Below are 21,682 nucleotides of genomic sequence, written 5' to 3' on the forward strand. Positions count from 1 at the left end.
CAGTTCCCGGTACTGCCAGAGAGCTTTTCTTGGTGGGAGGACTGGAAAGGGGTGCTCTCAACCTCGTGGTACCGAGTGAGGAGCTACTTTACTGAGTAGGAGCGGCTCCAAGTCAGAAAACTGAAAACGACTGGGGACCTACGTGCTGGTTCCACGCCCCTCCAGACCACATCCATTGTCGAGATCGGCAGAGGATGACAACTCGGTCGGACGGTACCGATGGACTCGGCAAGGCCTGTGGACTGAGAGCTTTTATGACTACATTCCGCAGACAGAATTTAATACGGCGTTCATAGCTTGACAAAATCGTCATATGTAAAAGCAGCTTCGAGTGTACTCCAAGGGAATATTACAAGGCTATTAATGAACAATCCGTATATTTAAATAATTTGGATAATTCTGGGCGATGTTGTTGTCTTTAGGACGGTTGTAATGGCTTGCGGAGGTTCAATAATTACTACAAGGACTGACTGTTGATCCTGAATACAAAGAAGTATGATTTATCACAAATAAATAGTCGAAGAGATCCGTTACTGTTAGATTACGCTGTTGGCGATAAATTACTGAGAAATGTAACAGCCATAAAATACGTGGGTGTAACCGTCGTAAGAGATCTAAGAGCTAAGCTGAGACTCATTTAAAGAATGAGCCGGCCGCGGTGGTCTTCCGGTTCTAGGCGCGCAGTCCGGAACCGTGAGACTGCTACGGTCGCAGGTTCGAATCCTGCCTCGCGCATGGATGTGTGTCATGTCCTTAGGTTAGTTAGGTTTAAGTAGTTCTAAGTTCTAGGGGACTGATGACCACAGCAGTTGAGTCCCATAGTGCTCAGAGCCATTTTAACAATTTTTTTTAAGAATCTTGAGGAAATACAGTTGATCCACGAAAGAAGTAGATTACAAATCACTTGTCTAACCGGTTAATGAGTAACCTATCAATATGGAACTGTTACCAGATGAAGTTAATAGAACAGATAGGAAATAACTAAAGAAGAGCGGCACATTTTGTCACGGCATCGTTTAGCATGCGCAAAAGCGTTACAGAGATGCTCAACATACTGCAGTGGCAGTCGCTACAAAAGAGATTTACTGTTGAAATTACGTAATCATACATTACGAGGACAACATACTACTTCCTCTCGCATAAATGTCATGAAATGAGCACGAAGAAAAAAATCAAAGAAATGGGAGCTTATCTAGAGGTTTGACAGTCTAAGGTCGCGAATGGAAAAGGGGAAACGTGACAAATGTCGGTTCTCTGAAAGTTGTGAATAGTGTTTCACAAAAAGAATGCCTTCTTCAGCCTTCTTCCCTCCTTCCCATTTGGGATCACGGAGATCTCCATAACAGTCACGTGTTGATCCAACCTACCGGTAAAAGAAGCAGCAACAGGACTTTGAATTGCTTCGATGTCTTCCTTTAATCCTACCTGGTAGAGATGCAAAACTCACAATCAGTACCCAAGAATGGGTTGTGAAGTGTTCTTTACTCAGTCTCATTTATAGATATGCTACACTGAATTCACCCACAAAACTGATGTCAACCATACGCCTTCCGTACAACCTACTCCACACGCTTGTTTCATTTCATGTCGTTCTACAACATTACGCAAGATATTTATCGGCGCGATTTTTTCAAGTAGAACATGAGTAATATTGTATTCGAACATTATAGGTTTGTCCTGCTACTCATCTGGATTAATTAACATTGTTCGACATTTAGAGAAAGATGTCATTCATCATACCAAATAGAAATTCCTTCCAAGTCATCTTGTATCCCTCTACAGTCAATTACAAACGACACTCTCTAGTACACTACAGCGTAGACAGGAAACTGTCCCAGGTTGCTCCTGACCCTGTCCTTCAGATCACTTATGTAAAGGGGTTCGGTACAGAGAAATATAAAAACATTTGTTTATACACTGAAACGCCAAAGGAATTGCCATAGGCATGCGTATTCAACTACTGAGATATGAAAACAGGCAGAATACGGCGCTGCTGTCGGCAACGCCTGTATAGGACACCAAGTGTCTGGGGCAGTTGTTAGATCGGTTACTGCTGCTACAATGGCAGGTTATCAAAATTTCAGTGAATTTGAACGTGGGGTTACAGTTGGCTCACGAGCGATGGGATAGAGCGTCTCCGAGCTAGCGATGAAGTAGAGATTTTCCCGTACGACCATTTCACGAGTGTACCGTGAATATCAGGAATCTGGTAAAACAGCAAATCTCCGCCACAGCTGTGGCCGGAAAAAGATCCTGCAACAATGGGACCAACGACGACTGAAGAGAATCGTTCAACGCGATGAAAGTGCAACCCTTCCGCACACTTCTGCAGATTTCAACGCCGGGGCATCAACAAGTGTCACCCTGCGAAACATTCAACGAAATATCATCGATATGGGATTACTCGTGTACCCTTGATGATAGAACGGCACAAAGCTTTACACCTCGCCTGGGGCCGTGAGCACCAACGTTGGAGTGTTGATGACTGGAAACGTGTTGCCTGGTCGGACGAGTCTCGTTTCAAGTTGTAACGAGCGGATGGACGTGTACAGGTGTGGAGACACCTCATGAATCCATGGACCCAGCATGTCAGAAGGCGACTGTTCAAGCTGGTGGAGGCTCTGTAATGGTGAGGGGCATGTGCAACTGGAGTGATATGGGACCTCTGATACGTCTAGATACGACTCTGACAGCTGACACGTATGTAAGCATCCTGTCTGATCACCTACATCCATTCTTGTACATTGTGCATTCCTACGGACTTGGACAATTCCAGCAGGACAATGCGATACCCCACACGTGCAGAATTGCTACAGAGTGGCACAAGGAACACTTTTGGGCTTCCAAACTCCCCAGACATGAACATTATTGAGCATATCTAGGATGCCTTGAAACGTGCCGTTCAGAAGAGATATCCACTCCCTCGCACTCTTATGGATTTATGGACAACTCTGCAGGATTCATGGTGTCAATTCCCCCCATCACTACTTCGGACATTAGTCGAGTCCATGCAGTGTTGTGTTGCAGAACTTCTGCGTGCCACGTGAGTCCTACACGATAATCGGCAGGTGTACCAGTGTTTTTGGGTCTTCAGTGTAATTCAGTACCTATTAAGGTTTATAAGTTTATTTGTCCGATGCTGTCCACAGGAGGTCAAACATTTTTATGCATGCTGGTACAGTTCACTGTGGGCAGCGTTTATAGCTCGATAAATATCGAAACGGTACTCGCTACTTGCTCATATGCATGACAGATGTTATACCCTTTACCTGGCGTATATCCGTTCTTTAAAATCTACCAGATCACGAACACATGTTGAGTAAACAGTGTCCTCGATAAATCCTCATGCACTGAAATCCAGCGAAATCAGACAGGGAGACAGAGGGGCCAGGCAATGCCCCTTTCCCCCACTCCAATACCCTACCTTCCAACGCTCAGCAAACGTCGCATGGACAAATGTGGTAATATTCTAGCCGGCCGCGGTGGTCTCGCGGTTCTAGGCGCGCAGTCCGGAACCGTGCGACTGCTACGGTCGCAGGTTCGAATCCTGCCTCGGGCATGGATGTGTGTGATTTCCTTAGGTTAGTTAGGTTTAAGTAGTTCTAAGTTCTAGGGGACAGCAGTTGAGTCCCATAGTGCTCAGAGCCATTTGAACCATTTGGTAACATTCTCATTATGGTGGGGGGGTGGGGGGCATTATCGTGATGGAAAATGACGTCGGGAAGCATCTATCGAAATGCATTGTTCGTCAACATGTCGAGATAGGTGTACCGTATCATTGGTGTGCGTGCGCCACGGAACTCAGCCCTGTTCATGAAATGGTGGGGCTCACATCTTGGAAAATGTCTCTATCCTTTGCGTATTTTCTTTAACAACGTAAAATAATGTCGAGTTCTTTCGGTATAAGGATGTAATTAAGTATACTTCTAGCCTGGACACCCTGTATACAGGGTGTAACAAAAATGTACGGCACAAATTGAAGGACACATTCCTCACACTTAGACGAAGAAATTATATTATGCGAACATGGGTCTGGAAACTCTTTGTTTCCATGTTACAACTCATTTTCTCCAACTCATTAATTATGCGAAACACAGTACAACAGAACGTTAGAATCATGGGGAACGTGCACTCTTGGTGACGTCTGGTTACGTTGTGCACTGCCAGTGTTTTGTTTGACACGCCACGGTTGCCATGCGACGAACGTCATTGCTTGTTTACAGGTTACATCAACTGTTCCAACGATCAGTACGACCGCCGAGTTAATCACAGACGTGGCTCGTGCAGTGCCAGTGTAAACAAATATCAGATATGTCAGATGTCCATTTGATGTATAGATTACCTGACGGCAATGCACTCCAGCTCAACGATTGCACTGGGAGATATTTCCAGGACGAAGGTACCCAGACAAGAAAACGTTTGACGCCATTGATCGATGTAGGGAACATGAGGCGTTTAAGCCTGATACTCGCTACGGGGGGAGGCCTAAAAGGACAAGGACGCCGGACACCGCAGCGGAAGGCGGCAGTTCTTCATGCAGTTGATGACATGTAGCTATAACACTGAATGTTGACCACTTGACTGTCTGGCGAGTATTAAACGAGGACCAGCCGTAGCTTTACAATTTTCAGAGTGTGCAGGCGCTATCAGCAGCTGAGTTTCCTGCACGGGGACTGCGCTGCTAATAGCTTAATCGACAAATTGTGAACCATAATTTTAAGCGCAACTGCGCTTTCACAGATCAGGTGTCGTTTCAGAGAGATCTGATTGCAATAGTGTGTAGGGGCAGACGTCAATACTCACGCAATTGTTGAAGCAAGTCATAAACGAAGATTTTCTGTCAGTATTTGGGCCGACACTGTTGGTGACTGTTACGTAGCTACTCACTTTCTTCTACCCAGGCTAAACGGACAAAGTTATCATAATTTCGTAGGGAATGTTCTACCAGATCTGTTTCAGATGTGTCTTTAGCAGTGCGACGAAACGCGTACATCATGCACGATGGAGCGCCTCCTTATTTTAGTGTTAATATTCGTTGGCTTCTAAATAACAGATTCGGTGTCAGATGGATAGGTAGAGATCGACCAACATCCTGGCCTCTACCCTCTCCTGACCTAAATCCACTGATCTTTTATTTGTGGGGGCACTGGAAAGCTCGCAGTGAAAGATGTTCAGAGCCTCCCTGCCCATATTATGGAAGGGTGCGAAACCACACGCAATACTCCAGGCCCACATCACCTCATTCGAGATTCACTAAGACCGCGGGTCGATGCGTGTCGTGATTAATGAGTTGTACAAAATAAATTGTAACATGGAAACAATGCGTCTCCACACCCGTGTTCGTGTAACATAATTTCTTCAACTACGTGTGAGGAATGTGTCCTGCAAATTGTGCCATACATTTTTGTTACACCGTTTATAGGGAACAAAAGCGGTACTGTCATACTTGGCACGTGCACTCTATACGATACTTTTGTCCTCGACGAACACTCGCCGTCCAGGACACGGACTAGGTTATATTACTTAAAAAGGCTTCGAGTAACTAATGTAGAACTTCTTTCACCTGTGGCAATGTTTGTTAATGTAAAAAATGCCGAGTTACTCCACAGTTAGGAGTCCCCTTTAATCTGCAATCCTCCTTCCCCTTTTAACTGGCTAGGTATGAGCGCTCAGTGATCGGAGAAAGGTAACGGTGCACCATCTCCAGCAAGTGCACTCCTGGTACTGCATTGTAGGGTTCAAAGCAACCTCCGGTAGATGAGAGCTTTTAAAACTACAGATAAAAGAATGTCGCATCAGAATTGGAGGTTTTGGCAACAGGAGTTACCACATGACAGCAAAGAGCAAGCACTTACTTAGCTGACAAGAAGTTCCAGAGAAGAGTGGAGGCAGCCTTGAGTGCGGCTCGCTCCGGTAGTCGGCGTGTGGATGTAGGCGAGAGGGTTAGGTCACTACCGCCGCCATAAGGTGGCTCTCCAAACCACGTCGAGACCTCGTCTGCTGCGGTAAGGAGACGACCTCCTATCACACGGGACCTGAAGCAAAGAAAACAAAGCTTTATATTAGTATCATTCTCCCAAGTTTTGATATTTATGATTATCTAAAAAACAATCTGTTTCTTAGGCGGTACGTGACAGCGATGTGTGAAGGAGCTGGTAGACTCCGCTGTTTAAGTTCCTGTCCCCCTTCTCTGCCTATGTTTCAGTAAGGTTTCAATTAAGGTACAAAAAAATGAAGAGGGTATTTGAAAAGTGATTTTTCTTCAGGAAATGTAAATTTTCGAGAAACAGAAAATTCAGATAATACGCTTGATTTTCGTTCACTGAGCTTAATTTTTTGCATATGGCTTTCTGTTATGTTGTACTAATTCACGTAAAGGACAGAAAAATCCCGTTCCTTAGGATGTGAAAGATAATTCACTTTGGGTTTTGTAATTAAGTTATTTTGTAGAAAAATCACTTAATTTTTAAGTATATTATCAATAACATCGAGCGTAATTTTTATATCTTTATTGAAAAATCGAACACGATTCACATAATTTCGAGCATTAATTAAATTACAGAATTTAGGTACAAACTATTTATATAAGGTTGAAAAAATGGAATAGAAGCCATACGGTTCACACAACTTAATAAACCACTATTCCCTGGGATCTGCACTCACGTGGGCTCAAAAGAGAACAGTTTGTTATAAAATGGGTTGGTATGACGTCCGGCAGTTATCCCTAATTTACTTAAAAGCTGAATCTCATCATGAGACTTCTCCTGCTTAAGGCCTGCCAAGTGGCTCCACATTACTTGCAGTAGAGAGTAAGTTTTTGCCTTGTTTTATCATTGTGGACTTTCTCGTTGTAATTACATCAGAGTAATGGCGTTTATATTTCAAACCGACATCGAGTTCTGTTCAGAACTGCGACAATTACGAAATAAAAGATGCGTCACATCGGGAACAAAAGTACTTCGTGATATCGTTTTAAAAAGAGTAAAACGCCGCACAGAAAAGAATAAAGCAAGTGACGCGATCTAAAAACACTTAAACAACGCTTTAGAGCTACAAACTGTATATTGATTTTACCTGGAGGACGATAGTTTGGACATCAGATTTTTAAATTTTGGTGGCAAAATTCTGCACATTACACTGACGAGAATTTGCATTAGAGGTAGTGCTGTGTTTTAAATAGGTAGATAGATAAAGAGAGAGAGAGGGAGAGAGAGAGAGAGAGAGAGAGAGAAAAGAAAGCACCAGCGGGTGGAATAATTTGCAATGTCATTCGACTGAGGTGTCGTCAGACCATGAAACGCTCGGTGGCGCGACAGTGTGAGCAAGATGTGCAAATGTATAGGATTCTCTCTTTCTGGGGTACTGCAGCCTCTGTAAATATATTGTTATTGCAATAACGTACTTTACAAAGCATACTGCCGTGGACGATAATGAAAGGTGAAGTAACCAGAAAGGGAGGACGAAACGAATCGAAATTTCTCGGGTTGAGAGGGTGTGTGGTGTTATTTTGGTCATTCCTAAATCGAGTGAAATTTATAAAAATCTTGGCAGTATGAGCCCACTTGTCAGTATGACGTTGCAAGAGCTCTGGGCTGGATGCATGCACTGAATCGATTGGGGAGGGTGTCGTAAAGCCGTCGTATCCTCTACTGAGGCAAGCTGACCCACAGCTGTTGCAGCTGGTCTTTGATATACCGGATACCGGCTCTAGGTCAGAGTTGAAGTCGAGTTGATTCTAATGTTCTACCGGGGAAAGATCTGGGAATCTTGCTGGCCACAGGAGTAAACCAATTTCATGCAGACAGCTCGCAGAGACACGGCCTCGTGTGTGGCCGAGCATTGTTCTGTTGGAAAAAGACGAAACGATACTGTCACACGAAAGACTGAACATGACGCAGGATGTCCGTGACGTATAGTTTTGACTTCAGAGTTGCCCCAAACTCTTCCAGCCATGACCTGATGCCATACCCAATGGTTACCCATATCATGACACGAGGAGTAACACCTCTGTGACTCGCCAGAACATCGGAACAATGGGTCCTCGGTCGTACTCGTCGATGATGGTCATCTTCCAGCATAGTGTATTGGTTCATCACTTAGACGCCATTCAGCACCAGTCCATGCTTTCCGGTCACTGCACCACTCAAAATGCAGCCTACTGCACTTTGATGTTAACGGAAGCTTACACATGAGGTGGTAATTCCCTAGTCCGGTTGCTGCTAGACTCTGACCAATGATTTAGGATGACCGAGAATGTTGCAGGGAGTCCTCGGATGTCAGGCGCAAATAATGAAGGTGTGGTGTCACCGCCAGACACAACACTTGCTTGGTGGTAGCCTTTAAATCGGCCGCGGTCCGGTAGTACACGTCGGACCCGCGTGTCGCCACTATCAATGATTGCAGACCGAGCGCCGCCACACGGCAGGTCTCGAGAGACTTCCTAGCACTCGCCCCAGTTGTACAGCCGACTTTGCTAGCGATGGTTCACTGACTTCTACGCTCTCATTTGCCGAGACGATAGTTAGCATAGCCTTCAGCTACGTTATTTGCTACGACCTAGGAAGGCGCCAGTATCCGTACTATTGATATTGTGAATCATGTACCATAAAGAGCGACGTTCGTCATTAATGGATTAAAGTTAAGTATTCCACCAGCTACGTCCGTTTTTCTCAATTCTAATTCCCTTGTAATGTTCCAGACCTCACGCCAACCTGCGTGAGCTAAAACGCGTGCATTTCGGCCTCTTTTAGGAACACGGTTGGATCTCCTGCCAACCACAACAGAAGGAACTACTTTGTACACAGTATGGCGATCCTCTCCTGAGTTGGTCAGACCTGGTCGATAGGAACCTCGGCGGTAAGTATTCCTACCGTCACGGTCCCACGCAGTCCAACACTGGGCCACTGTCACATCCAAATGCTTGGCAGATCTGGAAACTGAACGATTCGACCAACCGGCTAAATGGAGACCTACAATGAAGCCCTCTTCAAACTCAATCGGGCGCTGATAACACTGTCTCACACGGCATCTCCGTGTCCTTCAGAGTGATCTCTCAACAACTGACGCTGTTCACCCCCTTATATACCCCACCAGACCTGGCAACAACACTAATGCATCCAGTTGTCCGTCCTACATGTCACAGGGAATTGCAACACCTGCCAATGGTGGCTACGTGTACGAAAGTTCACTGACTTCTGCTCATGACTTCTGGGTGTATTACGTTTTTGCCGGGCAGTGTATTACGGCACATAGTTTAGAATAGTCTGTAGTCTATATGATACTGCAAACAGAATATTTCTAATAACGTAGACGTGAATTTCTGTATGTTGCCTGCTAACTGTGTCTGTTGTTCAGACCTCTTATATTCCGGTTTACAGGAAGCAAACCACTTCGCTTCAGAGAGTTTCACAATGTGAGATGCATTTGTGATTCAATACGTAAGGTGCAGAAAAACAATGTGGTAATAAGGTCAGAGTAGGGTAGCTGACCTCAAATCGAGCAAAATTTTCCGAGTAACCACAGTTCGAAAATGCACCATTGTCCTGCTACGCCCATTAAAGGACAGCCGACCAGCGACGAACGCGTGGAAGTGTGTGCATTTAAAATAGTTTGTTTCATATAATAGTTGCTACGCTAAATACCGTAGCTACACTTTCAATTAGCTGAAGATAATGGCTTCAACTGAACAGTTAAAGTTAGGCAATTTTTAAATTCCTGTCTATGAGTGGTTAGGGCAGACGCGAATTTTCTGTTATGTTTACTGACTAAAGCTTGAATATTAAATCAACTACACTGCAAGTACCGTAATGAGTTTTTTAAGATATTACGTTCAACTGCTGTACAGACAAAACCGCACTATTGGAGACACCCACACACATTCGTTTACCGGTCAAACTTCTGTACGCTCGTCGCTGATTGGCTGTCGTTTCACGGCTCTAGCTCCGCAATGTAGCACTTCCGACTTATAGTTATTAAAAAAAATGTTGCTCGGTTCTACGTCCCCTTATTATCACATTGTTTCGCATGTGGTATTCCAATTACTTTGGGTTCATTTGTCGATTGCAATTTTTTTGTTCGTAGTTCAATGCTGCTATCTGATGTCTTTTTGTAACCTGGAGATAGTGAGTGGGGCTGTGGACGCTATAAATTGGGAGTGCCAAGTGGAGAAATCGGAAGATTGCCGACATATTCTTCTGTCTGGAGGGGGGAACAGCAGCTAGTAACATTTGAGCCGTGTATGGGGATAATGCCGTTGGCCAGAGTACGGCAAGGAAATTGTTTTCTCGTTTCAGGAAAGATCTTTTGACCTTAGTCACTCTCCTCGTTCAGGAAGACCTACGGGGTTTGGTGAAGATCGTTTAAATGCATTAATCGACAATGATCCACGTCATTGTACTCACGAACTGGCAAATGCGGTGAGCTGTAATCAATCCACCATCGTACAACATTTGTATGCAGTGAGGAAGGTTCAAAAATTAGGTGTATGGGCGCCACATGCTCTAAAACAAAATCACAAAAATCAGCGGGCTGCCATATGTGCATCTCTGCTTGTTCGTCATCAACTGGCTCGTGAACAAAAACGGCCATTCCTATCCTGTATCGTTACTGGTGACAGGAAACGGTGTCTTTACGCTACCATAATGAAAAGAAAGGAGTGGTTGAGCACGAACAGAGCAACAAATTCCTGTACAAAGACCTGCAAGCATCCACGAAAGAAAATGTTACGCATCAGGTGGAATAGCGACGGTATGGTGTACTACGAATTGCTTCCCCGAGGTGTGAAACCATCACTGATGACGTTTATTGTCAACAACTGAGACGTGCCGACCGGAGTGGCCGAACGGTTCTAGGCGCTACAGTCTGGAACCGCGCAACAGCTACGGTCGCAGGTTCGAATCCTGCCTCGGGCATGGATGTGTATAATGTCCTTAATTTAGTCTGGTTTAAGTAGTTGTAAGTTCTAGGGGACTGATGATCTCAGAAGTTAAGTCCCATAGTGGTCAGAGTTATTTGAACCATTTTTTGAACTGATACGTCTTGCAAACGCAGTCCTAGTACAACGACCAGAAAGACTGCGTGAAGTGATGCTACTCTATGAGACAAAAAGTACTATGTAGGAGTTGGGTTGTGAAGTCATTGCAGACACTCCTTATTCATCTGATATTGCGGCTTCGGATATTCACCTTTTCCGCTCTTTAGTGAACAACCTTCAACGAACTTCCTTTCCGGACGAAAATGCGCTCCGAACATGGCACGACGAGTTCTTCGCTTCAAAACTACGTGGTTTCTACAGTCATGGAGTCAAAAAGTTAGCCCGGCGTTGGTGGGCTGTAGTAAATAGTGAAGGAGAACATATTATGGAAGACTAAAGTCGTGTTACGTGTATCTGTTGTGTTTCTTAAACTTATGGTAAACGCTGCGAACTTATGCACCAAGCCAACTTACGCCAGTGGGGCATGTCGTCACGTGGAGTAACAGCAGTGCTCCCAGCGCATAAATTCAGACCCACAGCGTCCGAGTTGATAATATTTATGGGGTAACGCACCAATATGAATGGCACCCCTTTCCCGACGCACCACGCCAACAAATTATGCCACAAAACAATCTTTCCTGACAGTAATTCTGTATTCACCCCATCTTCCGATGTTTACATTTGTTTACGAGTGATGAACACTGTTCGTTTACTTGCGACATTTTACAGTGGCTGTTACAAAAGTCTGTTTCAGAATCCTGGAGTACTAGAGAAATAGAGTCCATGACACGTAAATACTCTTAAGTGTAAACGTCTGAAGATGAGACGCCAGGCACTTTGAAATGTTGTCACGAAAAAACAAACGCCTATAAAAGCAACTGCTTGCAGCTAATTCATTATAAATTACCTTCAGTTTCAACTGCTGCAGTTCTAATATGGCAGTTCTAATACGTCATTAAAGAACACAATTTTTTACTCAAGTTAATGAAAAAGAACAGAAGCACAAAATACTGCAATAAGATACAGGGTGACAATTATTGAACAATACGAAAAAAGAAAACGTAAATTAGCTACAAACTACGGGTGCACACTCTTTATTCAACGTGTAAATGTCACTACAGATATGCGGATTTAAGTTATGACATGTTCGATGTGCCTGCCATCATTGACGTGGCGCAAACGAATAGTGAAATTCTGCATGACCCACTGAAGTATCGGAACGTCGATGCTGTCCATGACCTTCTGAGTGGTTGTTTTCAACTCAGCAATGGTTTTGGGGTTTGCTGTACACCTTGTCTTTAATACAGCCCCACGAAAAGGAGTCGCATGTGTTCAGATCCGGAGAATATGGAGGCCAATCGAGGCCCATTTCAGTGGCCTATGAGTTCCTCAGAGACAGAATGCGGTCCCAAAGGTGCTCCTCCAGGACATCAAACACTCTCCTGCTTTGTTGGGTCGAGATCCATCCTGCACGAAACACATATTGTCGAAATCAGAGTCATTTTGGGTAGTGGGGACGATATCAGTTTCCACACCTTCACGTACCTTTCGGTAGTGACCGGGCCTTCAAACAATTTCGCACCGATTATTCCGTGACTGGACACTGCACACCCGTTCAGGGTGCAGAGACTTCTCGATCGCTAAATGCGGGTTCTCAGTCCTCCAAATGCACCAGCTTTGTTTATTGATGAGCCTACCCAAATGAAAGTGGGCTTCGTTGCTAAACATGTGCATCCTATGCCCCGCGGCTAACCTTGCAGTTTGCACGTCCTAACGCAAACCGTTCAGAAGTTGTAGTGATTTTATTTCGTATAGTTCAATAATTGTCAATTGCAGATAGGCAGTCCCAGTCGACACACACTAAGGGGTAACTTCACGACTTTTGCCCTAAGGCAGTTCATTGGAGTGTTTGAAATGTTGTGTCTTAATATCGAGAAACGTTATTAGCAAGCATTTCTTAAATGTTCGTGCAACAATACTTCAGATGACTGATCGCATAGGAATGGGTTATTTCTGTTTCACTAAATAAATTAAGCCCTTGAAACTTCCTGGCAGATTAAAACTGTGTGCCGGACCGAGACTCGAGCTCAGGTTGGTAGAGCACTTGCCCGTGAAAGGCAAAGCTCCCGAGTTCGAGTCTCGGTCCGGCACCCAGTTTTAATCTGCCAGGAAGTTTCATATCAGCGCACACTCCGCTGCAGATTGAAAATCTCATTCTGGAAATTAAGCCCTTATTTATCTGTTGATTTTAGAAAGTTTAAAAGTCTGTTCCACCAAATAAATTAAGACGTAAGTTACTTTAAAAGTTAAGTCGCTTGATTTGAGCGTATACTGCTCGTAATACACAGTAGTCAAACTGGAAGATTTCGAAGAACAGGATGGCGAATTGTGAAATCGATAATACCCTCTCACACGTTCCACAAATATTGGTTGTACTTACAAAATGCGTACCGGGCAGACAAAAATGAGAGCGCTTCTCTCGCTCTTCCACGAATTAATATCTCGGGCTCCATTGAAACCACGCGGGTTGGGTTGAAATCACGAGGGCGGATCCCGCGTGCTAACCCTCAGATTGGCCGGCCACTCGTGCTGCATGGTGTTCAGATTGTGAGATGTTCTTGTGGCACTGTATCAAAGGTGTACCGTTAATACCTTCACCCGGGGAAAACCACCGCCACCGCCGCCAAATGGTTCAAATGGCTCTGAGCACTATGCGACTTAACTTCTGAGGTCGCCAGTCGCCTAGAACTTAGAACTAATTAAACCTAACTAACCTAAGGACATCACACACATCCATGCCCGAGGCAGGATTTGAACCTGTGACCGTAGTGGCCACTCGGCTCCAGACTGTAGCGCCTAGAACCGCACGGCCACTCCGACCGGCCCGCCGCCAAAGTCAATGGTCGTGGACAATAATGTTTTGACAAAAGGTGTGATCGTGAATTTTCTCGGTTTGTTGCAGCGGATAATAACAGACGCTCGAAGGACGGAAAGAAGTATTTTTCATTTTTATTCCTCGATTGTTGGCCTCTACTTTCATAACCATCTACAAGATTACTGTGCAATTCAGATTTAAATGTTTTTTTTTTTTAATTGGCTTTCGAGCTGTGTCCATGCAGCCGTCTCAACAGTAATGTCAATTATGACCATACGAAAGTAAGAACAACACAACACCCGGTCCTCGAGAGCAGAAAATCTACGAACCGGCCAGAAATCGAACCCGGGACGCTTTCGCTAGGACGAGAAAGCTGGTGATTGTGACTTCGCGGAAAGATCTCACCATAGCAAAAAGGTTTTTGTTTTAATGACTGCCCCCCCTCCCCCTCCTCACTATTCGCTTATCGTATCCGTGCCTCTTTCTCTCTACCCTATTTCGCGGTAATACAAAATGAGTTGCTCGTCCTTAAAACTTCTTCGATCGTCTTCCTCAGTCTTATCTGGCAAGGATCCCATGGTGCGTAAAAGTACTCCGGAAGGGAACGGTGAAGTGTAGTGTAGGCAGTCTCTTTAGTTAATTTGTTGGATCGTCTATTCTGTCAATAAGACATAGTCTTCGGTCCACCTTCCGCAAAAAAAATTCCTGTTTGTTCCTTTTAATTTAATTTGTTCGTAATTGTAATCGCTGGATATTTAGTTGAATCGGCAACTTGTAATCGCTGGATATTTAGTTGAATCGGCAGCTTGTTTTGTGTGAGTTTTCATGTAACCAAAATTTAACGGAATTTTTTAGTAATCACGTTATGGACCCCAGTCTTGTAATTGTTCAGGATCAACTACCGCTTTTAGCACCGTGAAGATATCTTGCCTACATCAATTTGTAATTCACTTTGATCTTCTGATGACTTTAATAGACAATAAACAACCTCATCATGCAAACCGTGTAGGAGGGTTGATAAGGAATGCCTTTTAAATCGTTTATGTAGCTTAAGATGAGTAGAGAGCCTGTAACACTTCCTTGGGGAGCCCCAGATATAGCTATGGTCTCGATAAATGAGTTCCTATAAATTACTATGAACTGTAGGAGCTGACAGGAAATCACGAATCCAGTCATACAGCAACACCAAATGGAAATATTACACAGAAATACACTCATTGCTCCCGACAGCTCGTTAGTGCACAAAGAAGACAATATCAGAAGAATTTTATTCAACCAGAACTAGTATGAAATTCAGTAATGGACGGTTAAAAAGAATCTACATCGACAAGGCTTGACTGACCCATCTTTCAGCAGATGTGGAAGCGAAGGAAAGATGAACCATATAATATTAGGATATCCCGAAAAGAAAACGGTGACAGATCTAACACCAAAACAATCTATCTCTGTTGGGTATAAAGTACCCATTGCATTTCCAGAGTTAATAAATCTCTATAAGCAGTTTGCAAGGAGTCAGCAGTGTCAATATAAACGAAGTAAGATATCGCCTGTAGGTGTGACTTCAACTACCAAAAAACAGGCTCTCTACCTACTGTAAAGCATGCATACTGCGAACTTAATTACACATTTCTCAACTTATATTACTTATTTTTTAGGCAATTGAATCTTTTCCTTCTTTAATAGTAGTAATGTTATTATCCATGTTTGTAGATCAGTTTACATAGATTATACTAAAAACTGACTAGTTTTAATATGTGTAATTTATGGATGATTGTTTATTCACACGAAGTAATAATTGCTATATAAGGGGATCACGAGTTGATTCCATATTTCTAGATTACCAGGTTCCTGATACTGTTCGTCACGAGCGGTTACCAATCAGATTGTAGGGCTATTTAGTACAATCACTATTAAACGTGATGAGGATTATCAGACGTGGATTTGAATTGCCGTGCCCCCTAGTGCATGTTCATCGCCAAAACCACTGAGTCACTTCATTCGTTTGGGATACTACATCTGTGGGGCTCTAGATACATCACCCATTGTCTCGTAAGCATTTGTTCTCCTACAGCATCTCACAGACGAACCTGATTTTCAGGAAGACCTTGCACCACTCATTTGCTCCAGAAGTGTATCAGAACGCTCTACAAACACTCCACAATTAAGTGCTTTCTTGTGTGCTCCTCCATCCCGCTACCTCCTCTTTCAGATCACCTAACCTCAGTACCGTTGTGCACATCCTGGACAAAATTGCGCTACGACTGTCTCTGTGAACTGTATCTGTAATATTCCTGACAGGCTACAGCATCGTTTTCCTTATGGCGTATCAACACTACAGGCTGTACCAACGAGTGAGATTTTCGAATCCCATGCACAAATTACCTTCCTTCTTCTAATATCATGTCTAATTTCTTTATTTATGAGAAGTCAACATCAGATTGTTGAAGCAGATGCATCGTATCGCGATTGAAAGACAAAAAAAAAGTACTCGTTGTACTATGAGAATCTTATACCAGTCCACATATTGTAGTTAAATATGAGACCCGTGTAATTTAGATGTAAAGCTAAATTCAATTTGGTATCTACGCCGTGATATAGTACGTTGCAGTTGTAGATAGCTATATTTTCCATGAATAGTGTGTTTAAAGAAAATAAGTAAATAATTCTAATTAGTTGGCTTCATCAACAAACTGGTCTTGCAGCCACTGGTTAATATTACCACCTAAATTTTGACGAACAGCTTAGAAAACAAAAAGAACATCTTTCATGACGGGAAGTATGAAGTTCCTTCAGCCACAAACGTACTGATCCAGTAGAGATGGTGGAGATAAAATTCCACTAATCGAAGCTCGCACATAGATGGCCAAGCAATCGTTCTTTCCATACGCCATCCATATATGGAACGGGATGCAATCTTAATATATGATATATGATATAATGAAAAGTATCCTGTGTCACATGTTTTGAATTTGTTCGTTGCGTGGTAGCAATAATATTTTGAGGCCTCGTAATTACGTCTGTGTGTGTTTACTGGCACACACATTGCGACTGTTTTTCATGATTTCTAAAAATTATATATTTTTTTCTTTGACAAGTATATTTAAATGCTACTCATAAAAATCGTGTCTAAATGATCAAACATTTACCTTCAAGGAGCCGTTCTTTGTTAAGTAAGTATTTGACTCCAGAATAATTATACAATATCAGTTAACAATTCTCACCCTACATCTATAACTGAAAAAAACTGTATGGGTATTCAGCGACGATACTTTGGGGTTATGTGAAGCGAAACATGTGGTAACTCACTCGTGACGGGGGTATTTGTTTCACTGGAACAATATAAATTAGATCAAGGAGTCGGTGTGTAACCTAGTGAAATCTGGCCAATGTTTATCTGTTGTGGCAATCAGACACCCGAAAATACTCAGACGGAACAGAGCACTAGCCACACATAAAAATAAAATCCAAGTGTTGACGTTTCCTTGTGACTTGTTGTGTGAGTCTACCGTTGTGGCGCCTCTTTCTTCGCTACCAGCACATCAAATTTATTGTGGATGCAGCAGTCAAGGGAAAGAATTATTGGTATCGGGTGAACAGAGCGTGCTAAGAGGACAGCTTCTTAGGAACGTAAGTGGGAGAGCCACAGTTTGAATTCCGGTACTGTCCTCCAAATTTAGATGGTAACTGCTAGCCACAAATAAGCCCAGACGATTGATGTGGGAGGGACCAGTCCCTCCTACAACACCACGAGAGTGTGGTGCGTCTGTAACCCCCCCTCCCTGCCATTCTCCCACACACACAGACACACGCACACACACACACACACACACACACACACGCGCACACACACACACACACACACACACACAGACTCACGCCAGAAGCAACGACATTAACAACAACAATCACCGAATGCCCATGGAAGTCTTACGACCCGTGGTTCACTTTGGAGATTCCATCATGATTAATTTAACTACTATTTTCAGCCAACCCTTCGTTCATGAAACTGCTTACCAGATTGAGACTATGAGGGCGAACCACGAAATGTGCATAGTCGGTAGATCACTTGCTATCGAAACGCGAAGGCCCAAGGCTCGAGTCTCGGTCCGATACCCAGTTTTAATCTGCCGTGAAGTTTCAAATCAGCGAAAAATTCATTCTGGACATCCTTCGTTAATATTAATGGGGTGTTGGTTTTGTCACTGTTTCCAGCTGTATAGCGCTACACGCTGGCAAATGTTCCGCATTGTAAAGCGAAACGTGACTAGATGTGACATGTGAGTCAACATAACGAAGCTGCAGGGCGGTACCACTGAGCCGCCTCTCAATTTTACACGTATTTTAAACTAGTTGCATCTTCGATATCTGGACAAAACTTCTGAAAAATGTGTGTAATCAATCATTATGCTCGAATATTGTATCGAATATATATCTCAAATTGAGTTATTTATGTATTCAGATACACACTTGGTGCTTAAAATAATCTACTTCACTTAAAAAATGACATATTTCAGTGTTACATTTTTGGCGTTTCTCCAGTATTTGGGCTACGTGATATTCTAGTCTTTATTATTTCAGTTGTATGTAAGCTACGTTTAAGTCCTGTTCTCGTAGCAGTATTCGTTTATGCGTAGGTTCGTTCTTCCGCTAAACATACCATGTCAATTTTTCTGTGTTTTTCTTAAGACAGATCTTGCACTTCCTCTACATTAGTTCTTAAATTATCCTCGTAATCTTTTTTCCTTAATGGTATAACTTTCCAGATGCTTGTAATTTCCTTTTTATCCATGAATTTGTGCTTTTTTTTGGTAAATACTTACGGACCAATTTTGTTATTATTTTACGTTTCAACTTGTAAAGAGTTATAGGAAATTAAGTAAAGCTGTGAGTACCGGGCGTGAGTCGTGCTTTGGTAGCTCAGTTGGAGCCACTCCGCCAGCCGACTTGATAGAATATACATCTCTAACGCTCTAAAATCAGTTCTCCTCGACGCGGAACGTTGTCCGTCTGCCTTCTCGGATCATGACATCTGCATCTGTACCATGAACCTACGTCGACAATCTATATGGCGCAGTGCAGGACCTTGAAAACTCAATGTCGCGCTACTGCGGGACCGTGAATGTCGACAACAGGTCACCGACATGTGGCACACCTGTGTTCAACGAATTATGCGTTACGAGACCACACTGCAGTGGTGGTTGCTGTGCGCCAAACCGGCCATCCGAAGCACATTGACACACTATGGCAGAGCCAAAGCCAGGTGGAATCACCATTCAACTGATTTCTCCTATAACGCTCTACGTGAACTCATGGATCAACCTCCATCCCCGGATCGTCTAAAAGAAGCTCAACGCATTAAGGCAAAGATTTTAACCTTGACGAGATGCCGTCTACAGGGAGCTATTGTACGAGCAAGCAGCCAAGATAGGATTAACGGTGAAGAACCTTCTATGCATCATATTATTCAAAATGTTCGTCGACGCCGACAGGCTTTAATGACAACTTTAGACTTACCTGATGGACGTCGGCTGACTTCGCAAGCTACCATTGCGGATGCATTCACAACGCACTATAGAGTTTTCTATCAAGAGGTACCTGCCGGTGCAAAGGCCATTGCTGAGGTTGCCCAGGAGACACTTGGTACTCTAAGCGCAGCAGATGTAACCCTCCTGACTTCTGAAGTGACCACCGACGACGTCCAAGGCGCTGTGGCCAAAGGATCTCTGAATCGATCTCTAGGCCATGATGGTTTACCTCTCGAATTTTACAGAACCTTCCAAGATTTGATGATGTCACGATGGAGGGACATGTACTGGGAACTTTTGTCCGGCGCGGCGAATCCGCCACCAATGTTCATGGAAGACTTACTTGTACCAGTCCCGAAACCCGCAGGAGGATCACGACTCGACAGTTATCAGCCGATCACGTTACTCAATTTTCACACGCCTTCTAGCAGTGCGACTCATGTCTTACGAGACATTGCTTCCCACGAACAAACATCTTTAGGCGGCGTTCGTAATATACAGACAGCCCTCAGTGAATATCGAGATGTGATCGCTGTGGCAACACACTCGCGACTGCCAGGCGCTTTAATCTCCATCGACTTCAAACAAGCGTTTGACCGCGTCAATCATGCATTCCTCAACGCAGTGATGAAACGAATGGCAATTCCCCCGACGTGATTATGCGGCTCCTTCGTAGAGCAACGTCCAGACTTCTCGTCAACGGTAGACTTACAGAACCTATACGGATTGAACGCTCAGTACGGCAGGGTTGCCCCTTGTCGACGGTGCTTTATGCCATTGCGATGGAACCACTCATTTGCGGATTACGGCGACGTTTGACAGGTATTCCAGTCCGGGATCATATGTTCCGCTGCCGAGCTTACGCGGACGACTTGGCCCTCGTCGTACGTTCAGCGGCTTACGTACAAGCTGCGATGCAGTGGATTACGCGTTACAGTGCAGGGGCAGGGAGCGCTATGAACGTGGCAAAATCATGCGCCATCAAGATCGGCCGCCGTCTTCCCGCAGACAGCGTAGTCCCATTTCAACTGGTGGACACCCTTCGCTGTCTCGGGTTGGTGTACACGCGAGACATTCGCCGCACCTCGGCGATCAATTATCGGGCCCTGCTGCAACGCATCCGAGCCAAAATACAAAATCACATTCTACGCCCGCTGAATATGTGCCAGAGAGTCACCTTCGTCAATACCCATCTGGCAGCCCGGATACCCCATGTAGCGCAGATTCTGCCCATCACTGCGACAATGGCGGCCAGATTACAGGCGGCTTTAGGATATTTCATTTGTTCTGGACACATCTTCAAAGTCCAGTATGAAGCTCTCACCTTACCGAAGAGGGATGGTGGCCTCGATCTGGTTAATGTGAGAGACAGGACTACGGCACTTTATACCAATACTATGCTCCGGTTATGGAAAAGCCAAAATGCTAGTTTTACTGGAATGTTGACCACCGAGCTCGCACCTGTTTCGAGACGCCCACCGACGTCTTTGGCACACATCCCACCTCCGATGTCACATATCGGCCGTTTCTTTTTGGAGTACAGCTACATATGCACCGAGCTCCCCAGGACCAGGAAGACGACCACCCGCGACATCTACCGCCTTCTCCGAAAGTCTCCACCCCTCAACCCCGTCGAAACACGTCACCCCCAGGTTTCATGGCCTACAGTTTGGAAAACGATCCACCTACCATATCACATCACTGACACCACCTCTATGTGGTACCTTCTCGTCAACGGCAAGTATACTAGCAGACAAAAACTGCATCGTATCGCACTGGTGGACTCACCCCTGTGCCTCAAATGCAATGTCGAAGATAGAGATTTACATCGTTTTGAGTGTGGGCCAGCAGCAGCTGTCTGGACCCTCGTACAGAAGATTGTGGCTTTCTACCTCCGAGTACCACCACATCACGTTTCTCCTACTATGATGATATATCCCGACACGACCTACCATCCACCTGCCAAGTGGCACGCCATCACATGGATCAGTGGCATGGCTGTCAACTACCTCTTCTGGGACGACATCGTCGATCCGGCGGACTTTTGGACACGCCTCCAAGTACATCACCACACCCTTCACCGACATCGACACTATCGGGCCACTTTTGCGAACTATTTACAGAGTATTTTCACCAACCCGCCTCAAAGCTGGAATCTCAACGAACAGTGCCAGCCAAGACTGGACGATCCCACGTTCCCCTTCAATGGTCAATGATAGAATGCATTTTGTTCTGATGGCGCGCCAAAGTGGAGTATGGCGCGGAAAGTATTCCTATTTTATTTCACTCCTCTTTTCTCCACTTCTAAGT

At 44.3% G+C, this 21,682-nt stretch overlaps 1 protein-coding gene across 5 annotated transcripts in view; it reads right to left on the reverse strand.

Annotated features, from left to right (window-relative positions):
• The window catches only part of LOC126297701 (glycoprotein 3-alpha-L-fucosyltransferase A-like), a 663,635-nt gene that overhangs the window by 316,521 nt on the left and 325,432 nt on the right, over positions 1–21,682 (reverse strand). For all 5 annotated transcript variants that reach the window (XM_049988827.1, XM_049988825.1, XM_049988826.1 and 2 more), the window contains one exon: positions 5,856–6,035. The gene's annotated coding sequence lies outside the window, so the exon portion shown is untranslated. The remainder of the gene's footprint in view (positions 1–5,855; positions 6,036–21,682) is intronic.

Source organism: Schistocerca gregaria, chromosome X (genome assembly GCF_023897955.1).
Source record: "Schistocerca gregaria isolate iqSchGreg1 chromosome X, iqSchGreg1.2, whole genome shotgun sequence".
NCBI lineage: Eukaryota > Metazoa > Arthropoda > Insecta > Orthoptera > Acrididae > Schistocerca > Schistocerca gregaria.